This window comes from Mastacembelus armatus, chromosome 3 (assembly GCF_900324485.2).
Source record: "Mastacembelus armatus chromosome 3, fMasArm1.2, whole genome shotgun sequence".
NCBI classification, from domain to species: domain Eukaryota; kingdom Metazoa; phylum Chordata; class Actinopteri; order Synbranchiformes; family Mastacembelidae; genus Mastacembelus; species Mastacembelus armatus.
Window position 1 is genome coordinate 10,566,107 of NC_046635.1, and position 15,698 is coordinate 10,581,804.

The window sequence follows — 15,698 nt, forward strand, 5'->3', positions numbered from 1 at the left end:
GGTCATTAGTGGCTGATTACTTTCACCTGTGTATAGTTTAGTTCCCTTGTGATGTCTATTTATACCTGCCTTTGTTCTCTGTGCAGTTGCCAGATCCTTGTTGTTGTTGTCTGTCTCCAAGAAGTTCTTCCCCATGCACTTTCTTTTTTTTTTTTCATCAGACTCTTATCGTCTCCTTGGTTGTTTGGATTATTGCACTCAGGTTGTATCTGAGTTAAATAAATCCTGGTTTGTATTTCCCTGTCTTCTGTGGTGTATCTGCCCGAATGAAGCAACCAATAAATAAAAAGTTTTATCACATGTTTAGTCAATAGTTGAATCCTGAGAGCCTGCATCAGTAATACCAGTAATCTGGTCTTTGTTCTGTGAACACAGCCAATCAATTTGCTAGTGCTGAATCTTGTCCAGTCATTTAAACCAGTAACTAGACGTACACCCATGTGTAAAGGAAGATGCTTAACTTGCAGGCAAAGAAACAGCCTCTAATGGTTTTATTTCTTCTTTACTCTAATTTTAATTACTTTTCACAGTGATAATTAAATATTTATTTTGATATCAATCATGACTCCATTAAAAAGTAGGAGTTTCTTAGTTTCTTACCATTCATTATGTTTTTAGACACTGAAAAATTTAATATTTTAAGCACTTCTCTGTTTTCAGAATGCTCATCTCATCTTTCAGGAATTCATTATGTGGGAGATGCAAAGTAATCTGCGTGCAATCTGGTGGATGTAATGTCAGTTTGGAGAGACAGGTTCTGTCTCCCATAATTAATTAGTTTACTCTGAGTTGGTAATGTCTGGCAGGTTGAGAAAAGCAATATCCATATTAACATATTTCCACAGTAAATGAAGGGCTTATGAGCTGCAGAAATTAACCACTGATGCTGCTGAGGTTTCCATATGGCACGCCTAGCAGGTTACAGCTAATTTTATCCTTTGCACGCTAATACACAATTTCCTTCATAGCTTAGTGTGTTGTTAAGCCCCTGATAGCACAAAAATGTCCCAGGAAAACTTATTCCAAAGTGCATCCATGCTGTGCAAACACTGCAGGATGATGGAGGAGGCGGCATTACTTTCTGTCCTCTGCACTGCAATATACAATATGTTGCTATGGACAAGGATAAAAAAAAAAAAAAATCTTCAGTTTCACTGCAGGGCATCTGAGGCATAAGCTTGGCAAGCACCAAGCTGTCAGAGCAGTCAGGGCTGTCCATGCCTATAACTGCCACGATGCCATGCACCAATATGTTATGACAAACTTAAGCTTAAGAGACACAATTAGGAGAAAGCAAAAGCAGCCATTTATCGGTTGGAAAGAGGGCAGACTGACAGCTATGGAGAGGCAAAGCAGCATTAAAGATCAGCACTGACAGGAAGATGGGGACATAGCTCTGTCATGTCTCCAGAGCCCTCACTCTGTGCTTTTCATTTCCAGGTCAGCATAGGAGCCAAACTGCCTAAAAAGGTCCAACTTGAGACGACAAGTCCTGTCCTGTCTTATCCTGGGCTTAGGCTGGAGATAAGAGTGACGGTCTTTGAGCAACAAGCCTTCACAGATGCATCACTTGAAAAGAAAAAAACAACAAATCCCAATAGCAAGACATGCAGGAGGAAAAAACATCATCTTGCTTTTATGTATTATTGGAGAATTAAAATATCAAAACAAAGCCTGTGCCTTTGTCTATGGGGGTAATGTCAAAATCATATGCATGTACCAATCCATAATGGATGACACAATTAACAATATGTATGTAGTGGATCATTTGACTTAATCAATGGATGCTAAAAAACTGAGAAATCATAAATTTTCAGTTGAGATGTACATTTTCTGTACGTCAAAATAGGCCTTAATACAGATTACATGTCAGTTCTGATAGTCCATCACTGTGGAGCTCAAGATTATGAAATAAAATAATTCCTCAGTATTATAGCATATTATAGTATGATTCCTATTATATTAAGGTAATAAATTCTGTATCAGACCCTTAAGAAGTTAAGAAACTAGCAGATCCAGACAGATTGTCTAGTTTGACACCTCCTCTTGGAAGAGAAACCTTTTCTGTGACTTACACCTAAAACTAAGGGAGAATTCATATTTCTCCCATCATCTGATGTTACTTTGATGCTCTGCTATATGTGTTTTCAGCTGCCTGCACCTGATTTTCCAAGTGGGAACTTTATGAGATAGATAACTCCTTTGTGTTACAACTGATGATGCCTTTAATAGAAAGCATCTGCAAACTAGTCGCATTGCAGATAGGAACTGCTGACGTGGTGCATAAAGTCACTGTGACACCTATCAATGCTCTTCATTCAAGCATCACCACACAGCAATAATTATTCAGCATCAGGATTAAGTCTTTTTATGCTGCACAATAAGAGTCGATCACCTTTTGTCCATGACAGCCAGAAACTGCGCGAAAACATATCCCGTTAAGAACTGTCTACACAAATGTTTCATTTAATGATTACAATGAATGGCACAGCTGTGTAAGACAGGCAGACACGATACAGACAGCAGACCAATCTGATCTGCTTCATGTTACAACACCTGCACTGAGTAACATTAGAGACAAGAGCTGGTGCAAACTCTTTCAGATATGTTAATAAGGGCAGGGCATGAATGTGTGTGAAACTGATAAAGAAACAGAGAAGACTTTGTGTAATGAAAAAGTTGAGTTTGAGGTCATATGCTGGTTCCGGGCAGTGCTATTGCTTAGCGTAACAACTGGGGAGGTGATTTCTCCATCACTGGAGGGTAATATTACTGGATCGGACATACAACAGCCGAAAACACTTAGTGTGGCAATAACTAAATTTATTGTGACATGGAGTGAGAAGAAAATCAATGAAATATTCACTTTCGTTTTTAGGATACAGAGGTGTTGTCGTCTGTAAGCCTTGTCCTGTTATTTATGAGAAAAATATATTGTGACTGCAGTTAAATAAAATCTAGGCAATTTATCTTTTTCTACCATTCTCATCCATGCATTCAAATGCAAATCAGCAGGATGCTCTGTCACAGCTGTTTTGCTATTCATTGCTATTATCTTACTGTTGTACTGTATCTATACTGGTTTGTGTTCCTGCATTTGCTCTACTCTTTCAACAGGTTTTTTTTTTGTCTTGTAACCCTGCATTTATGTGTAAACTGTATACACTAGAAGCTATTAAATATGAATGTGCATCCACAGACATTTACACAAAGCATACATGAGGAAATGTGAAGGTGAAGGAAGATGAAAAGAGCTTATTTTCCATTTACAGGTCCCAACTTTTCACTGCAAGTGGGTACATCAAGAAGCTTAGTTGTAAAGAACTTTGGGGGACAGAGGCTTCCAGGATTAGATGTGACATTAAGACTTTGTTTTCAAGGGCCTTTCTCACGAAGCAGGATTAGTGGGTTCCTGAGCTAAAGTTGGGCTTAGCCCTGGCTTTTCTGTCTCATGGCGATGACTTAGTCTGAAGCTAAGCTAACCTGCTCAGGCTGTGGGATCAAAATATAAAAAGCCATGAAGCCTGTGGAAAAGATCACTCACTGGATGAAAAAGGCAATGATGATTTCCAGCAGAAATAAACATGTTTTTGCAGACTACAAAAGAGAGTCATAATAGTCGCATATATTTACTGAATGAATTTTCTGTTGCATATTAAGTTTGCTGAAATGCTTCTGTTGGAGTCTGAAGGACTAAACTGAACTCATATTTATATCAGCGCAGCCTTTAGGGGACACAGAGCAAAGCAAACTTTGTGAATTGAAAATCCTTCCACTGCTTCAGTGTGAAGACATCGTGCTGTATTAATGAACAAATCCCCACAGTGCTTTAATGACCTGGCAGTGATAACTATTTACTTACACATGCAGTTTTCCTCCAGCTATGTTTTCTGAGCTTGGCAGAAGCAGCCGCTGTTACTTTTTACTGTTGCAGTTTGGTGTTGCTCATATTTATTCATTGTGATCATTTGTTCTTCTTTACAGACAAACATAGCGTTACTGATCCACTTCCTTACTGTATGTCCCACATTTACTGCCTGATTAAGAGTTTTCAGCAGCCTATTCTCACACAAATACCCTGAGTTTATTGAGCTTGTTACATGAGATGGCCCTGCATGTTGGCTTGTTTCTCTCCATAAAGCATCTGTGTACCATTGCAAAACATTTATAGTTTAATGTTATAGCATTGGCTCATTCCTGCCTCAACACAGACATCTATGCCAGTGCAGGACAGAGGACCATTTGCTGAATCCATTTTGGGGTAGATCCTCTCATATGTCATATCCATTCATCCTTAGTTGCCTGGAATCAGTGAGCTGCAAACAGTAAAGCCCAAAGATTTGTTTCACCAAACTGCATATTTTCTGAAAGTTTCTATTTTTCTGCAGCTAGTATTTGATCTTTTTGTGCCTTTTGTTTTATTATTTTCAACAGAAAACTGTTTTGTATGTAATAATACTGTCTCCTGCAGCACGGTGGGTGAGTTGATAGCACTGTTGCCTCACAGCAAGAAGGTTCCTGGTTTGAAACCCAGCAAGGACTGTTCTGTGTGCAGTTTGCATGTTCTCCCTGTGCTTGTGTAGGTTTTCTCCCAAAAACATGCATGTCAGGTTGATTAGTGACTCTAAATTGCCCATAGGAGTGGGTGTGAGTGTGTGAGGTTGTTTGTCTCTATGTGGCCCTGTGATGGACTGGTGAACTGTATCTTCCAAGAGGAGGACGGCCAGCTAAGCTACAATGAATCTAAAGTAAAGATAACCCCAGGGGTGCCCAAAAGGGGAGGAGATTGAGTAACCCAGTTGGATATGCCCAATGGCAACAGACCTAGGCAACAGACAAATGACTATGAGCATGCAGTGTACATGTGGTAAAGTCTGCAAAAACATCCATGGCCTGAAGATCCACCGAGCGAAGATGAAGTGTTCAGCGGGAGTAGAAGCAACACATCGCACAGGCGTTCAACCTGGTGACAAATCCCCCCAAGCACTAAGCCAGACCAGAGGTGGATTAAATGGCCTGCAACTACCATGGCATCACTGTGGAGGCAGTTTGACGACGATGTTGACCAAATTTTGGAGGCAATGGCAAGAGGAGTGGCCGGACAGAAACTTCAAGCCATGACAACAATTATTGCCAGTATAGCAGCTGAACGGTTTGGCAAGGAGGAGAAGAAAAACACCAGTACATCTTACTCAAAGAACCAGAGAGCTGTGAAGATCCACAACCTCAGGATGGAGATGAAAGCCCTGAAGTCCCAGCATAAGGTGGCAGGAGAAGAGGAACGCACAGGTCTGGCACAGTTGATGTGCCTCCTATAAAAGAAGATCAGAGTGGCAGAGTGGCATCGGAGGGGGCACGTAAACGAGCTGCCTTTATCGCCAACCCTTTCAAGTTCACTAAAGATCTGCTAATGCTGAAGCGCAGTGGGAAACTTGCCTCCTCGCAGGGTGTACTATTTCTGTGACATTGTCGCCTTAGCCATCAATATGGTCCTCAAGTCTGCTGAGCCAGAGTGCAGAGGGTCCCGGACGAATTCCAGACAACGACAGCCACCCATCAGGGCATTCATGGATGACCTTACCGTCACAACAGAATCAGTCCCAGGCTGCCGGTGGATCCTGAAGAGACTTGAAAAGCTGGAGGAGTGGGCCCGGATGAGTTTTAAACCTGCCAAATTGAGATGTATGGTGCTGAGGAAAGGACAGGTGGAGGACAAGTTCAAGTTTTACATCGCAGGCAGAGCCATCTTGACGATTACAGAGAAGCCAGTCAAAAGCCTGGAGAAGGTTTTTGACAGCTCTTTGAGAGACACAACATCAATCCAGTTAACCTGCACTGAGTTGGATAGCTGGCTGTAGTCTGGCCTACCTCGAAAGTTCACAGCCTGGATATATCAACATGGCATTCTGCCCAGGATCCTATGGCCCCTTCTTGTATATGTCATCCCGATCTCTACAGTTGAGACCTTAGAGAGGAAAGTCAGCAACCACCAACGGAGATGCCTTGGACTACCAAAGAGCTTGAGCAGCATCACTCTCTATGGGCAAAATAACAAGCTGCAGCTGCCCTTCAAATCCTTGGAGGAGGAATTCAAGGTGACAAGAGCAAGAGAAGTGATGCAATATAGGGACTCAAGCGATCCTAAGGTGGCCAAAGCTGAAATTCAAGTAAGGACTGGCAGGAAGTGGAGGGCAGAGGAGGCTGTTCAAGAGGCAGTGGCTAGGCTGCGCCACAAGAGCTTTGTGGGAGTGGTCACACGAGGCCGTGCAGGGCTAGGATCCTTTCCAATTCCCCAACTAAGCACCAGAGGGAAGGAGAGGCACCTGGTGCAAGAGGAGGTGAGAGCAGCTGCGGTGGAGACTAGATCCTGCAAGGCTGTGGGGATGAAACAACAGGGAGCATGGATAAGATGGGAGAATGCAGTTGAGAGGAAGGTGACCTGGACTGAGAACCTCACCGCATCAAATTCCTTATCCAGGCAGTTTATGATGTGCTTCCAAGCCCATCTAACCTGGACACATGGGGCATAGCAGAGTCACCAGAATGCCCTCTGTGTTCCAAGCGAGGAACCCTTGAGCATATCCTCAGCAGCTGCACTACGGCACTCGGAGAAGAACGGTACCATTGGAAGCATGACCTAGTCCTTAAGACCATCGCTAAAGCCATTAGCACAGGACTTGAGTCCCATGTACTTTGAGAGGAAGCTCTCAAAGTACATGGGATTGGTCAGCGACTGTCAGCAGGCTGGTTGGAGAGTGACATGCCTCCCAGTGGAGGTGGGTTGCAGAGGTTTTATGGCCCATTCTTTGGTCAGAGCCTTCAGTAATTTGGGCATCGAGGGAGAGAGGAAGAGGAGACCCATCTGCAGTACCACTGAAGTGGCAGAGAGGGCCTCATGATGGCTGTGGCTCAAGAGAGGAGATCCCTGGAGTCATGGTAGCTAGCTAGCCATCTGGGCACAAGCCGAGGTTTGATCAACCTCAGTTGGGTCACCCGATGTTGAAATACCCGAAACACCCAATGATTTCAGGAACATCCCTGAAGATGTGCCCAGAGGTATCAGCAGATGTATTTTCACAATACATGAAGTTTGGCCCACTGCAAAACACACAGATTTGGCTTAACAAGTCAAATTACAGTTTAAGTCCGAATTATGCAAATCTTACTGCATCCCTCACATCCATTTCTTCTGTTTGACCCACATATTAAAAATAGAACTTTTTCCATATTTCTACGTCTTTATCAAAACTTCATTTTAAAAACCTCCATTCTTAATTCTGATTCCGCCGCTATAATATTCACTGAAGCTCCCAAACTTTAGGTCACAGACATTGTTTCCTGCTTCTTTGACTCTTAAAGCAAAGTGAATTCCAAACTTTTTTGCTGACTCAAAACATTTTGTTCAGTTCTGTTTAAAGACGTGTACACAGCAGTCACTTTGTTGTTCGTCTACTGTTTTTTCTAAGCTAGGCAGCTAATCAGTAGTTATGCTAGGAAAACTGAACATGACTTGAGGGGTAAGTGTGTTTACAGGTCTGGGGGAAGTATTCCTGCATATGTGGGAAATGTGGCTCCAGAGCTGCGTGAAGTCTGGTAAATTGCTTCAAGTGATATTGCCTGACTCAGCACTGGTTGGGGCTGAAACCTACAAATCTAAAATGAAAAAAGTAGTGGGCATGTGAGGGAGAAAGAAGTGAGTGTACCAGATCTCTGTAGTCTGCTCTCTACTCCAGCCTGTTTAAAGCTACATTAACTTCTAACATGACACAACTGGAGGTCTAGCTGAAATGTAGGCAGTCGATTTTCTTTTCTTTCTTTGTAATGTCGGTTTTAGAAAGGGTTAAGAAAAGTTGATATCTGATGTTTGATTATTGTTGGGCTCACAGAAATGGTCGATTGCAGAGTATGTTTTTAATGTAAAGTAGTTTTTCAAGGTGCTTTTAGACATCAAGCTGTTGCGGTTTCTGTCTCAATGACTTTTCACTATGAGGAGAGCGATGGCAACCGCTTCTCTTGTTAACATGAAGAGCTGATACTTCATATTTTCAAATATCTTATTTGATAAACTAGCATTCAACAGCACATTAGTTAACATTTAATGCTACAAATGTCTTTACAAATAATGGAAGATCAAATTCTGCTCAGTCATGTCTGAGCATTTCACTGTCTGTGAGACCTTCTGGGATTTTTTTTTTTCACTCACAGTTACCTTCTCTAGAAAAGAAGTAATACTAACAGTTACCATGAAAGCAGCAGGTTATTAGATTTTATACTTTTGCCAAAAAAGGAAGTGATGCACCCCATTTATTGGGTGATAATGGGAACTGTAGACCCACAGATGTGTGGCCTGCAGTTTTCCCAAAAAAAGCAGCAGAGCATCATGCAATCATCAGCAGACACATCTCATCATGACTGTTTCTTCCACTGTGTTTCAGTAAGCTCTAGCCAGGAAATAATACAGCATAGTGTAGCCGAGCAGTAGCTGTGTGTTCAGTTAACCATGACAGGAGCTCCAGTAGAAAAAAGCTACCGATTCAGTGAATGAATAATAACAATAAATAAGCATAACCCGTTCAGCCTGAGAATTTGTCATGTTAAAGAATCTCATTTATCCGACCTCTCCGTCCCCTCCGTCAGTCGGACGGCACTGTTTTTCCTGCCTGACAAATCGAGAAGGAAAAGAAGCAGGTACAGTAGTAGAGCTTTTTTTTCTAGCAAACACCCTGACTTTGGAGCCAGATTTCTCTAGCTAATTCTTCAAGACTGAAACTCTTCAAATCCCACATTGAAAAGAATTTTCACTGCCATAAAAGCAGCACTGTCCCTGTCCAGCTTGGGACTGACAGTCCCTTTCCTCACCTTATTCTGCACACAGCATTAATATACACATGCTGACTGTTGGGAACCCAGTCTGTGGCTGCATCATTACAGTCACTCCCTGCCTGCTGTCTGTATGACAATGAGCTCACATAAGGCTCCAGTGAGTGTGTGGGTCGTTGTTCGTGTGACAGTGTGTGCTCAGTGTGTCTGTTTGTCTTTCCTTCCTTTTAGACACCTGCTGCCATTCAGTGATTTAATGTGGCAGTGCCAAACTATGCTGTCTGAAGTGTCACCTTCCTCCTCATTATGTTTCTTGACGTTTATTTATTTTCTAGTATCATTGTCAGAATCCAGATTATTGTTTTGTTGTAGTACCTGAACACACTGTATATTAAAGTGAGGCATCTAAGCCACCTGGTTATGTTAAGGGGATGATAATGTTCATAGTTGAATTATAAAAACTATCAAGAAACATTTTTCAAGAGATGGGCTGCAAATCCCTAGGTCTGATCAGAATGATTCTTCCCTGTTTTCTACGAAGGACAAACTGGGAAAAGCCCTTGGGAAAGATCCAGAACACACTCCAGGGATTTTATATGTATTTCCCAACTGGACTGACAGTCCCCTCCAACCCCAAAGCACACTGAAGCACAATGGGGACAGAGACACTTGGGCTACCCTGCACCCACCTCAAGCTGGAACTAAAGGCTTCATGCTTTTGAATAATTAGTCTGACAAATGTATCTTGTTTAGAATTCCCATTCTTATAAAAATGTTAGCTGGGAATTAGACCATTAGGCCACAGTTTACAACATATAGAGGTAAATTATTTTCTTTGTTTGTTAAAAGCGTCTTTTTTCTTTGAATTAAAATTTTTTTCTTCTCCTCTTTGGACAAAATTTAAATTACATATACATATACGTACATATTTTGGGTTGATGTAACACCGCCTTTAAAAGATTTTGCTTTTTACATCTGCCTACCTTACTTTATTTTTAGTGTTTTCTATTTTTTCAAAGGGATTTTAAGTACTGTATATGGAAACTACACAATAATGTAAGGTGCACATGCAATCGGCCAGATCATGTCTGGAGGTGGCCAGGTTTGCACTGAGGTTTGCACAACCAGGTGTAAATGAAATATGGACAGCATGACCAAAGTCTTAAAGGCTGATGGCTTTTTTATTTTATTTTATTTTCTTCTTGTCAGCATATTGCATTGCTAAAACAAAACCAACAATCATTTATCCTTCTTTCAGTACTATACTTCTTTCCTCTTTCCTCCTAAAGTCATAAATCTTTAAAAAAAAAAAAGGTCACAAATTACATTTTTAAAAACATTTCCATAAACAGCATGTCACAGTAGTATTTGGTTTTTCGTTTTGTGAACACATGTTAATTGTGTATTTAGAGAAATAATTTATAACTTGATGGTCTTGATTTGATAATAAATTGTGTATTTCTAGTGAAGTGTTTAGAAATATTAGTCTGCTCATGGTGTCGCAGAAAAACAGCTTTTGCATGCGCCTTCTCTTTGTTGTGTATGTGCTGTGATTCTCTCTTTGCTAAGCAGAGCCGAGTTGGCCTGTAAATTCAAATTTACTAAACCCCAGCTGCACTGATCTTTGTGGGCACAGCCAAAAACTGTTAACCACTCAACGGATAAAACACTAATCAGACTACTCATGTTTCACATTTCCAAACCGTGCAATAACACATTAACCTCAAATCCAAACAAACTTCTTACCCTTTTCAACTGTGTGACTTGCTGATGTGTTTTCTGACAAACAGAAGGGTATGGCACAGAGGAATGATGATATAATGACAGGTTCACCACATTGTACTGTGCAGACAAAAATGGTAGTTGGATGTAATTTTATGGGCATCCAAATATAGATATATACATATACAACTACCCCACTTAAGTTTCTCTGCCTGCAGTGCTCTGTTCTCGTCTATTCATATTAAAAGACACTGGAGTCAGGGTTTACGGCATAGACCAACTAAATGCAGAATGTCAAATTTGATTTTTTTTCTGTGCAATTATCTACCATCTGTTCAATCTGTAGCTACAAATGAAAGCATGACGACATGGGTGGCCCTGGCAAAGGAGGTTGGATGGGATGTCCACCAATCGGAGGCAGATCAATGTCTGACTTTGACTCTTGGGCAAGACACTCTTGCTCCTGGTGGTGTGGGCAACACCCTTAAATAGCAGTTCTGCTGTGTGTGAATAAGTGAATGTGAGGCAAAATTGTAAAGCGTTTTTTCCTCATGGTACAAAATGAATGAAATGATTTTCATTATTCAGGATAGCCAGTAGTTGTTTTAGAGCCAACTGAGATAATTCTTTGACAGTTGTGCAAACAGTGTAATTATTATCCATACAAGTAAAATGAGATCTACATCACTGTCACATATGAACTTTCACAGTTCGATCTTTTTTTTATAATGTGGCATAAGAGGTCCAAGACTTTGTCCAAATATGTGATGTGTTTACTCTCTGGGGTCACCATCTTCAGTCCCATCTGCCAACAATGGCATGTGGTGCTCTGTGATGCACATTAGCATAGGAACCCGTGAGGTAAACTGGAAATAGCTTCACAATATTAATGAGCAGCATAAAAGGCATTATATATGAGCATGCGGTGTACCTGCGCACACAGCACTTTGAGTGCAGTAATGGCAGTCATATTCCTTCTGCAATACAAATGGCTGTCACTGATTAGGTTTTATACTGTGGAAGTGATGTAAGAGAGGATGGTCTGGTCTGAGACTAAGAATGACTGATGAGGCCATTTGAATCTGCACAGGGCACACATAAGTTATTTGAAATTATTAGTGTGTGAATCAGGCAATTACACAGGAGCTTGGCTGGGGCTTGGAGGCGCTTACTCATCAAACAACTGAGAAAAAACATAATGACAGAGCCTTAATTACAGTTTGCTTTTACAGGCCTGTGTTTTAGTCAAAATCCAACAATGGACAACTTGCAACTTCTTTCACTGAAATGAAAGTCACAGACGTTACAGTAGCAAAATACTCAACAGCCCATCAGCCCAACATATTCTGCAATAATGATTTTTTTTGGCCAGTTGGGGAAAGCAATAATAACATTTGAACATTTGTATAGGCATATCAAACTTGCTGGCTAAAAACTGTTTTTACACATCTAGCAATTATATACATTATTATTTATTTGGAGTTGTGATTATATTCACCTGATGAACGTAGGTAAGGTCATTACTGGCTCTTTACTTGGTGGCTAACTGTATCTGGCTGCTGCTGTATTGTCTTTTTTTCAGCATCTCTTTACAGAAAATACACAAAATGCCCTTTTTTATATTTCATACTGGACTAGGTTTTAAGGAGCTCCATTACTGATCTTGAATATCTTGAAGTAAAACTAGATTAAAGATAAGCTTTTATGCATAAAAAATGTTTCAAAACCTTTTTATTGTTAGTCTGTGATGTTTACCAAAAGCACTTTTTTAATCCTTTGTCTTTTACTTCTTTTGAGTGGCTCTCGTTCACCCACTCACTGACCTCTGACTACAGGGACACCCTTGAATAATTCCAATTAATGGAAATGCTCTCTGGGGAAGGTCTAATTACTTTTCTGCTGCCACTGCTCTGAAGATGGGTCTGGTACATTCCCTTGGGCTTTACCTCGAGTAAATAGGAACATCAACCATTGCCTTAGTTTTGCTCCAGTGTGCTCTGTAGTGTTCGCCTCCCCAGTGAATACCACTTGTTTGCAGGCAGCACCTCCATCCCGAGGCATCACTTATCTGTTTCCTGTATGAGATCTCTGCTGTGGTGTCTTCCACACAGCACAAAAACACTGGTTATCTGAAATTACGCCTATTATCTCTTTCCTGCATTCACCCTAGTGTTTTGATGGTCTGTATTGCATCCTTGGTTTTATATCCATGTCCTCAGGCGCACTGTTCAGCACAAGGGGCTGAATCTGCACCAACCAAGCTGATGAGTATATCTGGTAAGTGTTCCTTTCACGACATGGTACTTACTTATATTTACTTACAGATACTTCATATTTTGCTTATTTTTTGTAGTGAACCCAAGGCAGGATAAATGCGATTAAAGGCGATCGCCTTCTGGATGAGCTTAACCCTTAAGGAATTTATTGTTCTGAAACTGATAATGCAGGAAACAGTGACCCACAGATGCAGTTGGCATTACACAGCAGGAGGTGAGATGCTGCATTTACACTGTCTTTCATCACAAACACATTTGCCCTGATCAAGAGACCCCGCTGGTCACAACCAGCCATAAATACCTTTAAACCATCTATTTCTATTGTTATATTTGGAACAGACTCAACCTACTAAGAGCATTGCCACCAGAATACGATGTTAGATATAATCTGTGTCATTGTTTATCTGTTCATCGTGATTGTGGCTAATTCACGTACCTGTGTGATGTTTATTGACTTTCATTAAAAACCTAAGTGTTTGAAACGTGCTTGGTGGAAAAAGAGAAACTATTCCCATTTTATAAAATATTCTTAAGATCAATTAGTCTTAAAAGTCAGACCATTGCAGTCAGGTGCCTGTGAATCAATTACCAGCAAGGATTGGACACGTTCCCAGATGAACCAGGTTACAACAACCACGATGACTGACCAATCAGGTGAACAAAAAACAAACATCCGTGCAGCAAATAATTGGAGAGAATGGAGGGAGACGTGCTCTGAGCATGGGGACTCTCGCCAACCACAGAGTCAGACAGCCATCTCTCATTGCACACGGACGCTCTGTGGAGGAGAAGAAACATGATCCTTCTTCCCACGTGGAGGACAGAATCCAGTAACCAAAAGAAACATGATCCTTCTTCCCACGTGGAGGACAGAATCCAGTAACCAAAAGAGAGTTGACCACTAAGTTCATGCCCTCCTCCTCAGTGTTGTTTGTAGTAAAGTTAAGTTGACTTAAGTTCACCTCAGCGAAGTTTAACATTAGGAGTCGGATATGAATATCCATGAGAGGTGACACCAGCAAAGCTCCACTGAATAACCCAGCAGACCCAATGGTCAGCGACCAATCGAAGAGATCAACTCTGCGATGAACGGATGCCCTGGGCCCTCAGCCAAAAGACTTCTGGGGAATGCCAATACCCCTCCTGGAAACCTGATGGTTGGACTGAAGTTGGATCAACCCAGAGCAGGAAAGCCTGAACCTCAGTGAATTTCGTCACTGAATCTGATCCACTTTACCCTCCAATAGATACTATCAAAAAGAAGTGAGGGCAGACAGCAGTACCCAGCACTATATTCCATTATGTATACAATATAGTATTGTATGTGTAACTGTAAAGAGCACCTTAAACATTACACAAGGCAATACAGATCACTGAAGATTATTTGTGGAAATGTGTGTTACACTTATTTTGTTTTCAAGCAAGTTAATAACAGGGAGAGAAAAAGAACAGATTAGAGGACATTATTACACAGGAACATGCTTTAATAAATAATAATGCTGGCATCTGACCTAGGATCTGTGTTGCATGTTTTTATTTCTCTGATTCCCCCTAATATCCTGACATACAAAAAAGGAAAACTAATTGTTATTTTACTGTACCCAACACAAATCTGTGGTTCAGTAATATGACTTGTTTTTTTAGTCTGGCACAGCACCTATGTGTCCTCATCATAGTTTGTCATAGTTACTATGCTACATCCCGCAAGGAGGCTGCAGCTTATTATTGGTAGGATACGCTATCAGCTCCCTTGTGTTTCTCCATTAAAATGAGGGTTAGGCTGAGTCCTGATATAGTGTATACACTAGGAGGAAGGTAATGACTTCCCTGGGGCCCTTTGAATGTTAACCTGTACCTGAGCTCCTTGACATAGTCCTAAAATACAACTAGTTTCTGTTGACCTTGGGAAAAAGTCTTCTCAACTCAAGGTCCACCAAGGTTTCCATCAGCAAAAGCAGTTAGTTCAGCTGTCATCAAACTGTCCTTGAGCAGAGACAGGAGACAGGAGTTTGTCACCTTACATTTGTGACTCCGTACAGCAAGAGGACCTGGACTTAAGCTTATTTTGTCTGTACTGCATTCTGTTTGAAAATCTACTCGATAGTCGTGAGTATGATGATGGAAATTTTGTACATTAAAGGTATAGATTTTTCACAAGAGATGTGCATCACACTTAGGATCAGCCAACATGTCAAATACATCTTGGATATTGCAGTTTTTATTGAATTTGGGATTTCAAAAGAAGCTGATGACTGTATGACAAACAAGCTGTCATTCTGTGGTGGTGTGTTTTGTATTTCTAGATTTATTTATTTATTGTTTCTGGGAGAAATCATGTGGCTGTGCAGCCTGACCTGCAGTCCTACAGAGTATGTTTGATTCAAAATCCAGCTCTTTTTCAGCCGGAGCAGAAAGCCTGGGGACAGATGAAAACCTGTAACCGTGCTATGTTTTGACCAAGGCTGTCATGTCTGCAAGGCACACAGAAAGATGAAAGCTCATGTGTGCTTTTCTTCTCTGTGTTTGCGTTGGTGCCTGTGGCTCAGTGCTTTGCAGTTCAAGGTCCTAGCAGAAATCACAGTCGTTTACTCAAGTTGTGATTTGCTGAAAAGAAATCAATTAGCAGTGATTTGTGCACATCACAATGTATTGTTGCAGAAACTTCATGTTTTCACCCAGGAACATCATATCAGGTGGTGGACAGAATAAACTGAACAATGGCCGAATATAATGTGATTCTTTACAACGACACCACACAGTTACAACATAAAACATTCACAGCCACAACCAGGTCAACAAAAAGTCTTGACAAATATAGTATGTTCAGTGTCCCAGAGCTCCTGCATTGTGTTGTATGGTATGTATGGTGTGTTCAGTGTG

At 41.1% G+C, this 15,698-nt stretch overlaps 1 pseudogene; it reads left to right on the top strand.

Moving 5' to 3' along the window:
- Positions 1–5,027: 5,027 nt before the first annotated feature.
- LOC113138275 (uncharacterized) lies at positions 5,028–6,697 on the top strand (annotated as a pseudogene).
- The last annotated feature ends 9,001 nt before the right edge of the window (positions 6,698–15,698 follow it).